Source organism: Canis lupus, chromosome X (assembly GCF_048164855.1).
Source record: "Canis lupus baileyi chromosome X, mCanLup2.hap1, whole genome shotgun sequence".
Taxonomy (NCBI): Eukaryota; Metazoa; Chordata; class Mammalia; order Carnivora; family Canidae; genus Canis; species Canis lupus.
The window spans coordinates 9,497,891-9,510,247 of NC_132876.1; the positions used below are offsets into that span (position 1 = coordinate 9,497,891).

A 12,357-nucleotide genomic window follows, 5' to 3' on the forward strand; every position below is an offset into this window, starting at 1 on the left:
AGAGAAGGACAAACATTATATGGCCTCATTCATTTGGGGAATATAAAAAAATAGTGAAAGGGAATAAAGGGGAACAGAGAGAAAATGAGTGGGAAATATCAGAGAGGGAGACAGAACATGAGAGACTCCTAACGTGAGACATTTCTATGAAGTTACTATGTCAAGGCATTCCAGAATTACTTGAATATTTTCCTTCATATTCATTAACCTGTTTTTCATAATCTACATTTTCTCCAAAGACTCACTGTCCCTAACCTCAAATTCTGTAACTGGCTGAAGAAAAAGAAAATGACAGTAGCAAAACTATATTCATCTATGTGCAACCAAATACCAGCTTCCTAGAACAGAGCCAAATGTTTGAGCACCTGCGGCCTCAGCATTATTTTTTTTTAAGATTTCACTTATTTATCCATGAGAGACACACACAGAGAGAGGCAGAGACACAGGCAGAGGGAGAAGCAGGCTCCATGCAGGGAGCCTGACGTGGGACTCGACCCCAGCACTCCCGGGATCACGACCTGAGCCAAAGGTAGACACTCAACCGCTGAGACACCCAGATGTCATGGGACTCAGCATTCTTAACTCCTTTTGGAAAACTGGAATTTGGTACAAATGCAAAATTTGTAACAGGGGCAAAAACAATCTAGTTTAGGAGCAACACCTTGAACGTGAAAGGTTGGAATGAGTCCTGCTTTTGGGATATAGAGAGCAAATTAGCACTAGATCAAAGCATGGAAAGAGGGTACACACAGAAGTCTCTAGAGTTTTTAATACCCCGGTTAATCTATCATTCATAATACAAGGGGGCAGTTCCTAATACCCCTTATACAAACATTCCTGTGACAAACTTCTCTAAGAAATCAAAAGTAAAAGTAAGTCCATTCAGGAAAAAAAGTGGCATTATTTCTCTTACGAACACTAATAAGAGCTCTGGAACCCATTTCATTCCCAGATCAGCCTTGGCCTCTAAAGAGCACAGAGCCAAACTCTGAATAATTGACATGATTTCCTCATTCAGGAGTTCTGGGCCTTGTTTTTGTCCTCTCCTCGAACTACTTCTTGGTTTCGGTGTCTCTCCCTGTGTTAAGGATTTCTGATTGTACTCTGTGTCGTCATTGTAAGTCACCTGAAGTCCCAATTTGGAAAGAGGCAAGACATGCATAAGTCAATCAACAAAGGAGGAAGTGAGCACTTCAGGTGTGCTTTGGGGAACACAGAACAATCCATTTAGCGTGTAAAAACATATTAGGAAGACTTCTTTAGAATTCTCCTCACTGGCTCCAAGTATGTCAGTGGCCTGTTATCATTCATTTTCTGACTTTTCTTTAATTAACTGTTCCTTTGGAATATGAGATTGGCCAACAATGTTATGTTGTTCATTTACAAAACAGTGTTTTTGTTAAACATATAGAAGAACCGAAGCCTCAAAAGATAAGTCATGTATCTGAAGATCCTGGCGTCAGCCCCAAGAGCCTCCCACACGTGGTCCAGCACCACAGCCCAGCCCAAGCAACACTGGATATCCACAAAAGAATGAAAGAGAATTAAAGTGGACCCCTGTCTTGCATCACTCACAAAATTAATTTTAAATATAGTAAGGATAAATAAACAAATAGATAGATGAATAAATAAATAAATATAGTAAAGACTGATATGTGAGACCCGAAAATATAAAACTCCTAGAAGAAAAGAACAAAAAAGCTCTTTGATATTGGTCTTGGAGAAGATTTTTTGGATACACTGAAAACCAAAATAAACAGGTAGGACTACATCAAACTGAAAAGCTTCTGCACAGCAAAATACATAATCAACAAAATGAAAATCTACAGAAGATAAACTATCTGCAAATCATATCTCTGATAAGGGGTTAATATCAAAACTTTACATGGAATTCATACAGTTCAACAGCAAAAAGCAGATAATCAGATTTAAAACTAGGCTGAGGAATTGAATAGCCATTTTTCCAAAAAAAAAAAAGACATACAAATGGCTCAAAAGTACATGAAAAGGGTTCAACATCATTAATCAGCAGGGAAATGCAAATCCAAACCACAGTGAGAGATCACTGTAACCTATTAAAAGGACTCTCATGGGGATCCCTGGGTGGTGCAGTGGTTTGGCTCCTGCCTTTGGCCCAGGGCGCGATCCTGGAGACCCGGGATCGAATCCCACGTCGGGCTCCCGGTGCATGGAGCCTGCTTCTCCCTCTGCCTATGTCTCTGCCACTCTCTCTCTCTCTCTGTGACTATCATAAATAAAAAAAAATTAAAAATAAATAAATAAAAGGACTCTCATGGGGGCAGACCAGGCGGCTCAGGGGTTTAGCACCACCTTCAGCCCGGGGTGTGATCCTGGAGACCCCGGATCGAGTCCCACATCGGGCTCCCTGCATGGAGCCGGCTTCTCCCTCTGCCTGGGTCTCTGCCTCTCTCTCTCATGAATAGATAAATACAATCTTTAAAAAAATAAAATAAAAGGACTATCATCAAAAAGACAAGAAATAACTAGTGTTGGTCAGGATGTACAGAGAAACCCTGTGCACTGTTGGTGGGAATGCAAATTGGTACAGCCACAGTGGAAAATAGTATGGGCATTCCTCAAAAAAAAAAATAAAAAATAAAAATAGAACCATCATATGATCCATTAATCTCCTTTTTGGGTATATATATAGGAAATGAAAACAGTATCTTGAAGAGATATCTGCACTTCTTTTTTTTTCTTATTAATACAGTATTTATTCGTCATCTCTCTGTCAAACTCTCTAAGCCAGCCACTTCCTCTTAGGGTGCCTGGGGAGGTATAGGAAAAGGAACAAACAGGGCAGATGAGACACAGGAGAAAGACCTATGGGGGTGGAGATGGCTCCCTCTCGTGGTAGAGGATGAGAAAGGCCACCACCAGGCATAAGAGCTCCATGGCCTCCAAGGGGGCAAAGCCCAGAATGGCACAGGAGAAGAGCTATTGCTGCAGAGAGGGGTTCCTGGCATAACCAATGATGAGGCTCCCAAACACAGTCCCAATTCCAGCCCCAGAACCAGCCACCCCTACTTTGGCAGCCTCGGCCCCAATGAACTCGGCTGCTATGTTGATGTTCCTTGAAGTGTCACTGGTTCAGAAGCTGCCATAGGAATACGTGAGATCAGGGGACTTGGGGCTGCCAAGCTGTGAGGCCCTCCTCTGTCAGTGTTTCTGGTGGCTTTAGGACCACTGCAGACAGTGATCAGCTCAACAGCTGAGAGGTGCTCCTGACAAAGAAGGGGGTAGAGATGAACTTTGACCAAGTGTCCATTTGCAGGAGACGAAGGGCTATGTCAGGGGAGCTGATCCCAGTGCAGAGAAGACAGAGACTGAGATATCTGCACTTCTGTGTTCACTGCAGCAGTGTTTACAATAGCCAAGACTTGGAAACAACCTAAGCATCAGCTGACAGATGAATGGATAAAAAATATCTATATACATATATATAGATATAGATATAGGTATATCTTTTTATGTATCTTGAAACCCCATGGATGAGTCCTAAGTGCATTTTGCTAAGTGAAATAAGTCTGACAACAAAAGACAAATACTGTTTTATGATCTCACTTATATGTGGAATCTAAAAACGTTGAACTCAGAAACAGAGAACAAATTGGTGGTTGCCAGGCCTTGGTGAGTGAAGGAAAAGGGGAAATGTTGAGCAGCGTCTGGGTGGCTCAGTTAGATAAGCATCCAACTCCTGATTTCAGCTCAGGTCACGATCTCATGGTCATGAGATTGAGCCCTACATCAGGCTCCTCATTCAGCTTGGAGTCTGCTTGAGGTTCTCGCTCTCTGCTTCTCTCTCCCTCTGCTCTTCTCCTGAGTCATGCTAAATAAGTTAATTACTTAAATCTTTTTTTTTTAATGCTGAAATGATGGGGCAACTGGGTGGCTCAGTGGTTGAGCATCTGCCTTTAGCTCCGGTTGTGATTCCGAGGTCCTGGGATCAAGTCCTGCATTTGGCTCCCCACAGGGAGCCTGCTTGTCCCTCTGCCTATGTCTCTGTCTCTCTCTCTCTGTGTCTCTCATGAATAAATAAATAAAATCTTTTTTAAAAAATGGTGAAATGGGGAAGCCCTGGTGGCTCAGTGGTTTAGCGCCACCTTCAGCCCAGGGTATGATCCTGGAGACCTGGGATCGAGTCCCCCAGGTCGGACTCCCTGCATAGGGCCTGCTTCTCCCTCTGCCTGTGTCTCTGCCTTTCTCTCTCTCTGTGCCTGTCATGAATAAATAAATAAAATCTTTTTTAAAAAATGGTGAAATGTTGATCAAAGGTACAAACATCCAGTTATAACATAAATAAGTTCTAAAAATCTAATGTACAGCATGGTGACTATAGTTAACAATACTGTATTGGATACCCGGAATTTGCTAAGAGAGTAGATCTTAAATATTGTCAACACAAAAATAAAATGGTAACTATATGTGTATACACACACACACACACACACAAATCTATATACATATATACACATATATATACGTCAATCATCCTATTGCACATCTTAACATTCAACAATGTCATTTGTAAAATATATATCAATAAAGCTGGAAGTGGGAAATTTGTGTCTCGGTGCAAAAAGAAAAAGAAATATTTAGATATATAAAATTTAAGTGTAAAAACTGGTGTTTTACATTTCTAAATAAAATTAAAAATAAAACTGAGGAATAGACCTCATGGTGAAATAATTTCTTATTCAAACTGGCAACCAATCAAGTCATTTACCAAGGGTGAGTGCTGCATTTCTTTTATCTTATGCATGTATATTCTTATGAATAGAGACATTATTAAAACCTAAAAATAAGATTCCGTGATTATTTCAAAGGTTTGGTTGCTCTGGTTAACAATGTAGCCTTTCAGCTAACCAAGCTATAGTTTGTTAATTGGGTGGTATTCCAATTGTTGGAATATAATCAACAATCCTAGCCACAGTATTAAAGGTAAAGCTCTAAATGCACTGATTAACCTAAGTATAAATGATAAAAATCAGAGCAAGTTAAATTTCTCTTCTCCTGGCTTGTTCTTTCTCTCTCTCTCTCTTTCAAATAAATAAATAAATAAATAAATAAATAAATAAATAAATAAATAAAATCTTTTTAAAAAAGAGCTTTAGTGGATGTGGATGTAGATGTGAAGGAAAAAGATGTAACAATAACAAAATTCTGATTAGTCATAGGTTTCCAAAGAGTAATGCAGTCTGGAAGTAATGCACATTAGAAATTTCTTATTTTCCATCTTTCTTGTAAAGGAATGGCTCATCAACACAGCTAAACCTTGCCATGGTCTTCAAGTTTATTTTAAACCATGTTACTGACACCAAATGAATATTTAGAACGTGTACTGAAAACATTTATTTCTTTCTATTTCGCTGTCCACATTGAGATATTTTAGTTATGTCCTGTACATGAAGCAGCAGTGACCTTTTTACGTGTAAGCTACACTTTCACCAGTTGAAGGGATCCAAGACCACATTAGCATGTCATGAAGAACTGTCATAGAATGACGCCATTCTTGTAGTACTGATGAGATCCGGAGCACTCCGTTACAACTGCCAACCCAGCCGTTGAACATTCAAAAATCCAATCATCTGCAGTTCTGGTCAATGGAAAATGTAAACTTTAGGAGAAGTTGCTCCCAATACTCACACACCGCTATATGATGTGCCAGTACATAAAGATATTATGAATAAAATACTGGGTTTAATCCAAACATCCATTGATAGACAACTGAGTAAATCAATTATCCAGGCTTGAAAAAGATGAAGACGGTCTGGATGTGATAATGTGGAAAATATCCATGAAATATTATCTTTTAAACACACACTGTAGAAGAATATTCCTAATGCGATCCTATTTATATTTTTTAAATGAAAAATACTTATGCTTACAAATACATGAACATTTCTGGAGTGATACACAAACTACAGTAGGACCAGGGAGTAGAGAAATGACTTTTCTATGTACCCTCTCCTATTGTTTGAATTTTTACTATGAGAATATATTTTATAACTTTTTAGTAAAAATAATTTTTTAAAAGTAACATTTCCAAAATTATTTAGATAATAAATGGCAGAGTTGGTAGATGGGTCTGCCTTCAGAATCCACATACACTAACCTGTCCACTATTACATGGTGTGTAGTAAGCTACACACTACCTAAGTAGAATGACCTTGCCAGTTGACATCTATTCAAGGAAATGTTGCAATGGACAATTTCAGTTTTCAAATGAATGGGCACTAAATTTTCAATTCTCTGGGTGAGGCTTAACTAGTTATATGTCAAAATCCATGTTTTGGATGCTTAGAAAGATTTACAAAATGAAGATATTTTTCTATTATATATACTTTTTCACCTTAGATTCCAAGGACTCATGATTTTTTTCACTAGTATTTTACTTGAATGTCGGTATGACTATGAAACCCTCTTTACTTCCACCTCTTCAGCTTTATTTCTAATTGAGAGGATTCAAAAAGCCATAAAAATGTGATCCTTGACAGGATTCTGCTCCAACAAGAAATCTTCTGAATACTTTTCTCCACCCAAACAATCCTCACTCATTGGAGCGGGATGACTATGGAGTATAATGGCTGGTGAGAGGTAACTCGGCATTTAATTCATAGCATGGAAGAATGATGAATGCGAGCAACCATGCTGTGTTTGAGATCATCTCCACTGACTTGCTGCCCTTGCCTACGAAATAAAAAGAGGTTTGGCTCAAACCAAAGAATGTTGCCAGGTTTCCCTTTCCGCACCTTATCATCTTAAACAGCAGCTGACTCTTTGATGTTTGTAAGAGAAGAGAAGAACAAAGCATAGGAAATTGTTGAAATTACTTTCAGGCTGTGTTTTGCTTTTTCCTTTATTTGCTTTCTGTCCCTCTTCCAAGGATGGTGTTGAGTCCTAATGTGAAAGAGAGATCCTAACACCTAAACAGTAAATGTCAGCCAGTAGCATTCAAAAGAATGGGCTCATTTCATATCTGTGGAGTATATCTTTAACTCCGAGTGGGAATGAGTAAATTATAGGATATTTTCCCATTTTTGCAGGGAGAGGGAATAATTAGGTTGCTTTTATGAAATAAATTGCTTGTGTTTACAAAATAAAAACTTCAATACATAATAGTGAAATGCTATAAAATTAGCTCCATTTCTACGCATTCTGAATGTTTTCATTTTCAATGGATCTCATTTTTTCCTATTAAGAAATATTGTTGTGCATGGGGATTTATTATATAATTATGATTTTCTGAGAAAATGTGGCTGCAATGAGATCATTCCAAACTTTCTTTCTCCTTCAGCTGTACGATTTTGTCTTCGTTTCCTCTTGATTAAGAAATCAGCAGGTTACCCAAATCAAACATTTTTTATAGTCCATTCAAATTCATTCATACACCTCACAATTTGCAACACTAATATCTCAATTAAGGAAATACATAGAAAACAACTGTCTTTGTGTTAGGATGCTGTCATCCACCACATTGCCAGAAACATCCAAATATGCTCCATTAGACAGGGTTCCTTAAATCATGATGGATCCCCCACTTACAAATTTCCTAAACCATTTATTCTTTCATATCCAAAATCCAAAGATCTGTAAATGTTCACAACATTTCTCAGAAACATGATGTACTCATGAGATAATTTGTGTCTCTGGGTCCTCTCCATACAGCACTGGCAATGTAGAAATGCAATATGACTAAACATCCAGGCGTGACATCAAGAGTATTCTTAGAGCCATAAGTCAGCAAACTCAATTCATTCCATCTCCATTATTTCTTTTCTTTAAAGACTTGTTTGGTTATTTGAGAGAAAGAGAGAGCGCATGTGTGCAAGTAGGGGGAGGGGCAGAGGGAAAGAGAGAGAATCCTGAAGTAGACTCCATGCTGAGTGCAGAGCGGAGGTGGGGCTCAATCCCGGGACCGTAAGATCATGACCTGAGCCGAAATCAAGAGTCAGCTGCTTAACAGACTGGGCCACCCAAGTGCCCCACCATTCCCATTATTTCAACGACACTTCCCTGCAAAATGCTGAAGGCCTGAAGAGAAAGTTCCAACATTAGACATTACAATACATCTTAAAGAAATACTCAAGTCAAAATTGAAGATACTTTAGTTCAATTCAGGCTTCAACTTTTACATCACTCACCCTTACTCCTCTTCTATCTTTCTTCATGCCTCATCATTAATTCAAGCCAGTAGAATCATCTGAAATGGTATGTTCTGCATCTCTCCCCTCCTTTCCCTTTCCATTACTACTCCTATTGCACCCCTATTAATATCCTCTCTCCAGGAAGATGGCAATTATTTTAACTCAGTTTCCCAAGCTTGTTTCTCTGGAACATTGGCCTCCGTGAAATAAATGGCATTCAAAAGGAGTTCCACTTGAAAAACATGGGCTTCAATATTTGTGGGTTTTTTTTACTGCAATATTTCTTAGAGCCTTTAAATTGCTAATTTCTTTGACTAAGTAACCTGCTCCAGGCTCTCTGCTAGATCTTCTTATATTATTCCTCCTGATAATTCTATTGTCATTAGTTTCTGCTTTATAGATCACACAGCTCATAAACAGTGAAGTCCGGATTTAATTCCAGCTCTTTCTCACTCCAAAATCCCTGTTCTTTTCATCTTTCCCTCTTCAGGCTGAGACATCATACCATTTCCTTAAAAGCTACCACGTACTCATTAGCTACATGTTTCTTCCTCTTAATAAAAAATGAACATCTTGATATTTTTAATAGAGAAAAAATTAATTTTGCTTTGTGATGGAGTTAATACTGTAGAGGTTAATGGCATACATCTTTGTGTCAGACAGTATTATTCAAATTTTGGTTCTGCAGATCACTAGCTATGTAACAAAGGATAAGGCCTTTAATCACTTAAAACCTATTTCTTCATCTGTACTATGAGTAAAATAGTTATTTCAGGAAGATATTTGTGAGGCTTAAATGTGATTATGCAAGTAAAGTATTTAGAGCAATTTTAAATGCGATTATGCAAGTAAAGCATTTAGAGCAATCGAACACATAGTAAGTTTTGGATTATAATATTATCAACAATAAATAATGATAACATCATGATGTCCCTAAGATTCACTTGCCTGGATTTCTTAATCAAAACTGGATTGCCTATTCTAATTCAGTTTGATTTTATTTGAAATTTCTTTTTTTTTTGAATATGTTAATGTGGTTTTTTTTAATTTATTTTTATTGGTGTTCAATTTACTAACATACAGAATGAAATTTCTATAATAAATTGATAAATGATTTATAATGCTATTAAAAGAGAACAATTTAAATAAAGAATGCACTAAGTGATAAATTTCCCATACTCAACCTAGATCCTAAAATTTAGAATAGGGATTTGTCCAATCTGTGCTTCAGGTTTCTGAACTGAAGGCTATTTTCATTTTGCTTCTAGGTAGCCCCTAAACAGTAAGATTTAATTTTCATTGTGGATCTTACTAATTGAGATGAGCTAGCATAGAGTACCAGCTTGCCCTTACCAATTAAGACATTCAGGATGTTGATTTTCCTTTCTGTAAACATTTTTTTTAATGAAAACTACAAAGTAATCTTACTTCCTGTATTTTATTATCAATCTTAAAAGAGATTTTGAAAAAATATACAATTTTTGAAACTTAAAATTCATAAAATTATTAAATGCATTGATTGAAAAAAGAAAATGCCATTGACTTTTTGAGATCTATTTAATAACCAATTTTAACAAAATCCCACCAAACTGAGCTTTACTTATTTGAAATTCGTACTTCTCTGAGACAAAGAGCAGAGTAAAAGTTTTAGAATAATCCCAAGAGGGAGATATCTGGCTGGCTCAGTCAGTGGAGCACGGGACTCCTGATCTTAGGTTTGTGAGTTCAAGCTCTGTGTTGGGCATTGAGAGATTACTTAAAAATAAAATCTTTAAAACAAAAACCAAAAAAACCTCGTGAAGATTCACTATCATTTGGTGTATCCTTTTCAATGCAGTAATAATCATAACAGGGGATCCCTGGGTGGCTCAGCAGTTTAGCGCCTGCCTTTGGCCCAGGGTGTGATCCTGGAGTCCCAGGATTGAGTCCCGCGTCGGGCTCCCGGCATGGAGCCTGCTTCTCCCTCCTCCTGCATCTCTGCCTCTCTCTCTCTATCATAAATAAATAAATAAATAAATAAATAAATAAATAAATAAACAAACAAATAAATAAATAAATCTTTAAAAAAATCATAACAGCAGGGCTTAGGGTATTATATAAACCAGGAGCTAATCTAACTGTTATACATATATTAACTAATTGAATCTTCAGAAACATCTTATGAAGTGAATACTACTGTTACCCCATTTTACATATGAACCAGCTGAAGGAAACAAAGATTGACACTTATCCAAACCCTACAACTTGTAATAGCAGAACTGAGGTCTTTTAATCCAGATAAGCTTGTTCCAGTTCTGCACTCTTAACCACTGCACATTGATTGCCTTTATTTTCATAGTTTTACAGAAATTAAATCTACTTAAAATGTTTTATATCTTGATATTGGTCAAATCAGAATACCACTTTCCAGTTGTTCCCAATATTTTAGTACTCAGTGTTCATTAGTATTTTAAGAACACGATTCTTTGGTCTACATTCTGGAAAACCTCATCACAAATGCTGCTGACACTTTCACAGACATAAGTCTCAATAGCTCATCTCTATTCTAATTTTTATTAAGAATCTTCTGGAGACAAGTATAAAACAGTATGTGTCCAATGCCAATACATGCTTTAAGAGCGAAGCAATCCGTTTTCTCTAAAATACACCTGGAAAGATACACACGGTCTCTTATCATGAGAAAAGTGGCTTATTGTTTGTTTGCCAGAACACCAAGTAATAGTAAAGTCAAGAAGCTAGGAGTTGAAATAAACGAGGCAAAATATTGGCAAGGAAGAATTTATACCTACAAATCTGAGTTGAACATTTTACTTATATAGTATATTTTAGACTCATCATAGATATACGTAACTTGATATTACTAGCTTTCTCCAAAACATTCACATCCCATCTCCCAAAATGCAACCATACTTTATTCTCTTCCCCCTTGGAATCAAAAATCTTGGTCTTTCTTTCATTGGACCCTAGAGAAGCATTTATCAAAGTGTCTTCTGTGGGATATTGTTAAGTATTAAGTACAGAAAAATGTTTTGCAGTTAAGTAAGTTTTGGAGAAATTAGGTTAAATGAAGTTAACCAGGCTTGTGTACTGCAGGATTTGCAGAGCCTTTAGATACTAACACCTAACAGTCTCTAAGAGCAGAATAAAATATGATGAAATCCTTAAAAATTCTGGCCACAGACTTTTTCTTTGTAGTATACCAATATGGGAAAATTACTTCATAAACATGTTTTGGGAATAATAGTGTGATGCCATAAGTTATTACAATTGGAAGCAGGTAAAGAAAAACTTCAAATGCTGGTTTATTGACTTACTGTGTTAGAAACTCATTTTGTGGGGATCCCTGGGTGGCTCAGTGGTTTAGCACCTACCTTAGGCCCAGGGCGCGATCCTGGAGTCCCGGATTGAGTCCCACATTGGGCTCCCTGCATGGAGCCTGCTTCTCCCTCTGCCTGTGTCTCTGCCTTTCTCTCTCTCTGTGTGTCTTTCATGAATAAATAAATAAAATCTTAAAAAAAAGAAAGAAACTCATTTCGAGGAGGGATGTAGGGAAAAGATTCCTTGGAAATACATTCTCCAAGGTTCTACACCTAGAAATCTAGGATAAGGTCTCGGATCCTGTATTTGATGTGGGAGTGGGGTCTTTTTTGTTTGTGCAGCAGAGCTAGGCTTTAGAACCACTGAAAAATTGAAATACCATTGCTTCTAGCTGGGTGATGGGCACTAAGGAGGGCACCTGATGGGATGAGCACTGGGTTATACTATATGTTGGCAAATTTAATTTAAATTAAAATATTTTTAAAAGCAAGTATCATTGCTTCATAGCCAAAGGATATTTACACCTCTCCCCCCAATTTTATATATACTATGATAAACACAACAATGCTCTCCTCAAACATGTCTATTTCTTAATCCCCCAAACAGCTGAAGATGTTAACTTACACAGCAAAAAACACTTTGCAGATATGATTAAGTTAAATATCATGAGATAAGATTATCCTGGGTTATCAGGTTGGGACTAATGTAATCACAAGGTCCTCATAAGTAGAAACAGGAGAGTCAAAGCGAGAGAGAGATTTAAAGATGCCACACTTCTGACTTCTATGATGCAGGAAGGAGCCATGAACCAAGGATGCAGGCAGCCCCTTAGAACCTAAAAAAGACAAAGGAATGGATTTCCTCCTAGAGC

At 37.4% G+C, this 12,357-nt stretch overlaps 1 pseudogene; it reads right to left on the reverse strand.

Moving 5' to 3' along the window:
* Positions 1 to 2,844: 2,844 nt before the first annotated feature.
* Positions 2,845 to 3,340, reverse strand: LOC140627913 (ATP synthase F(0) complex subunit C2, mitochondrial pseudogene; annotated as a pseudogene).
* Between the last annotated feature and the right edge of the window lie 9,017 nt (positions 3,341 to 12,357).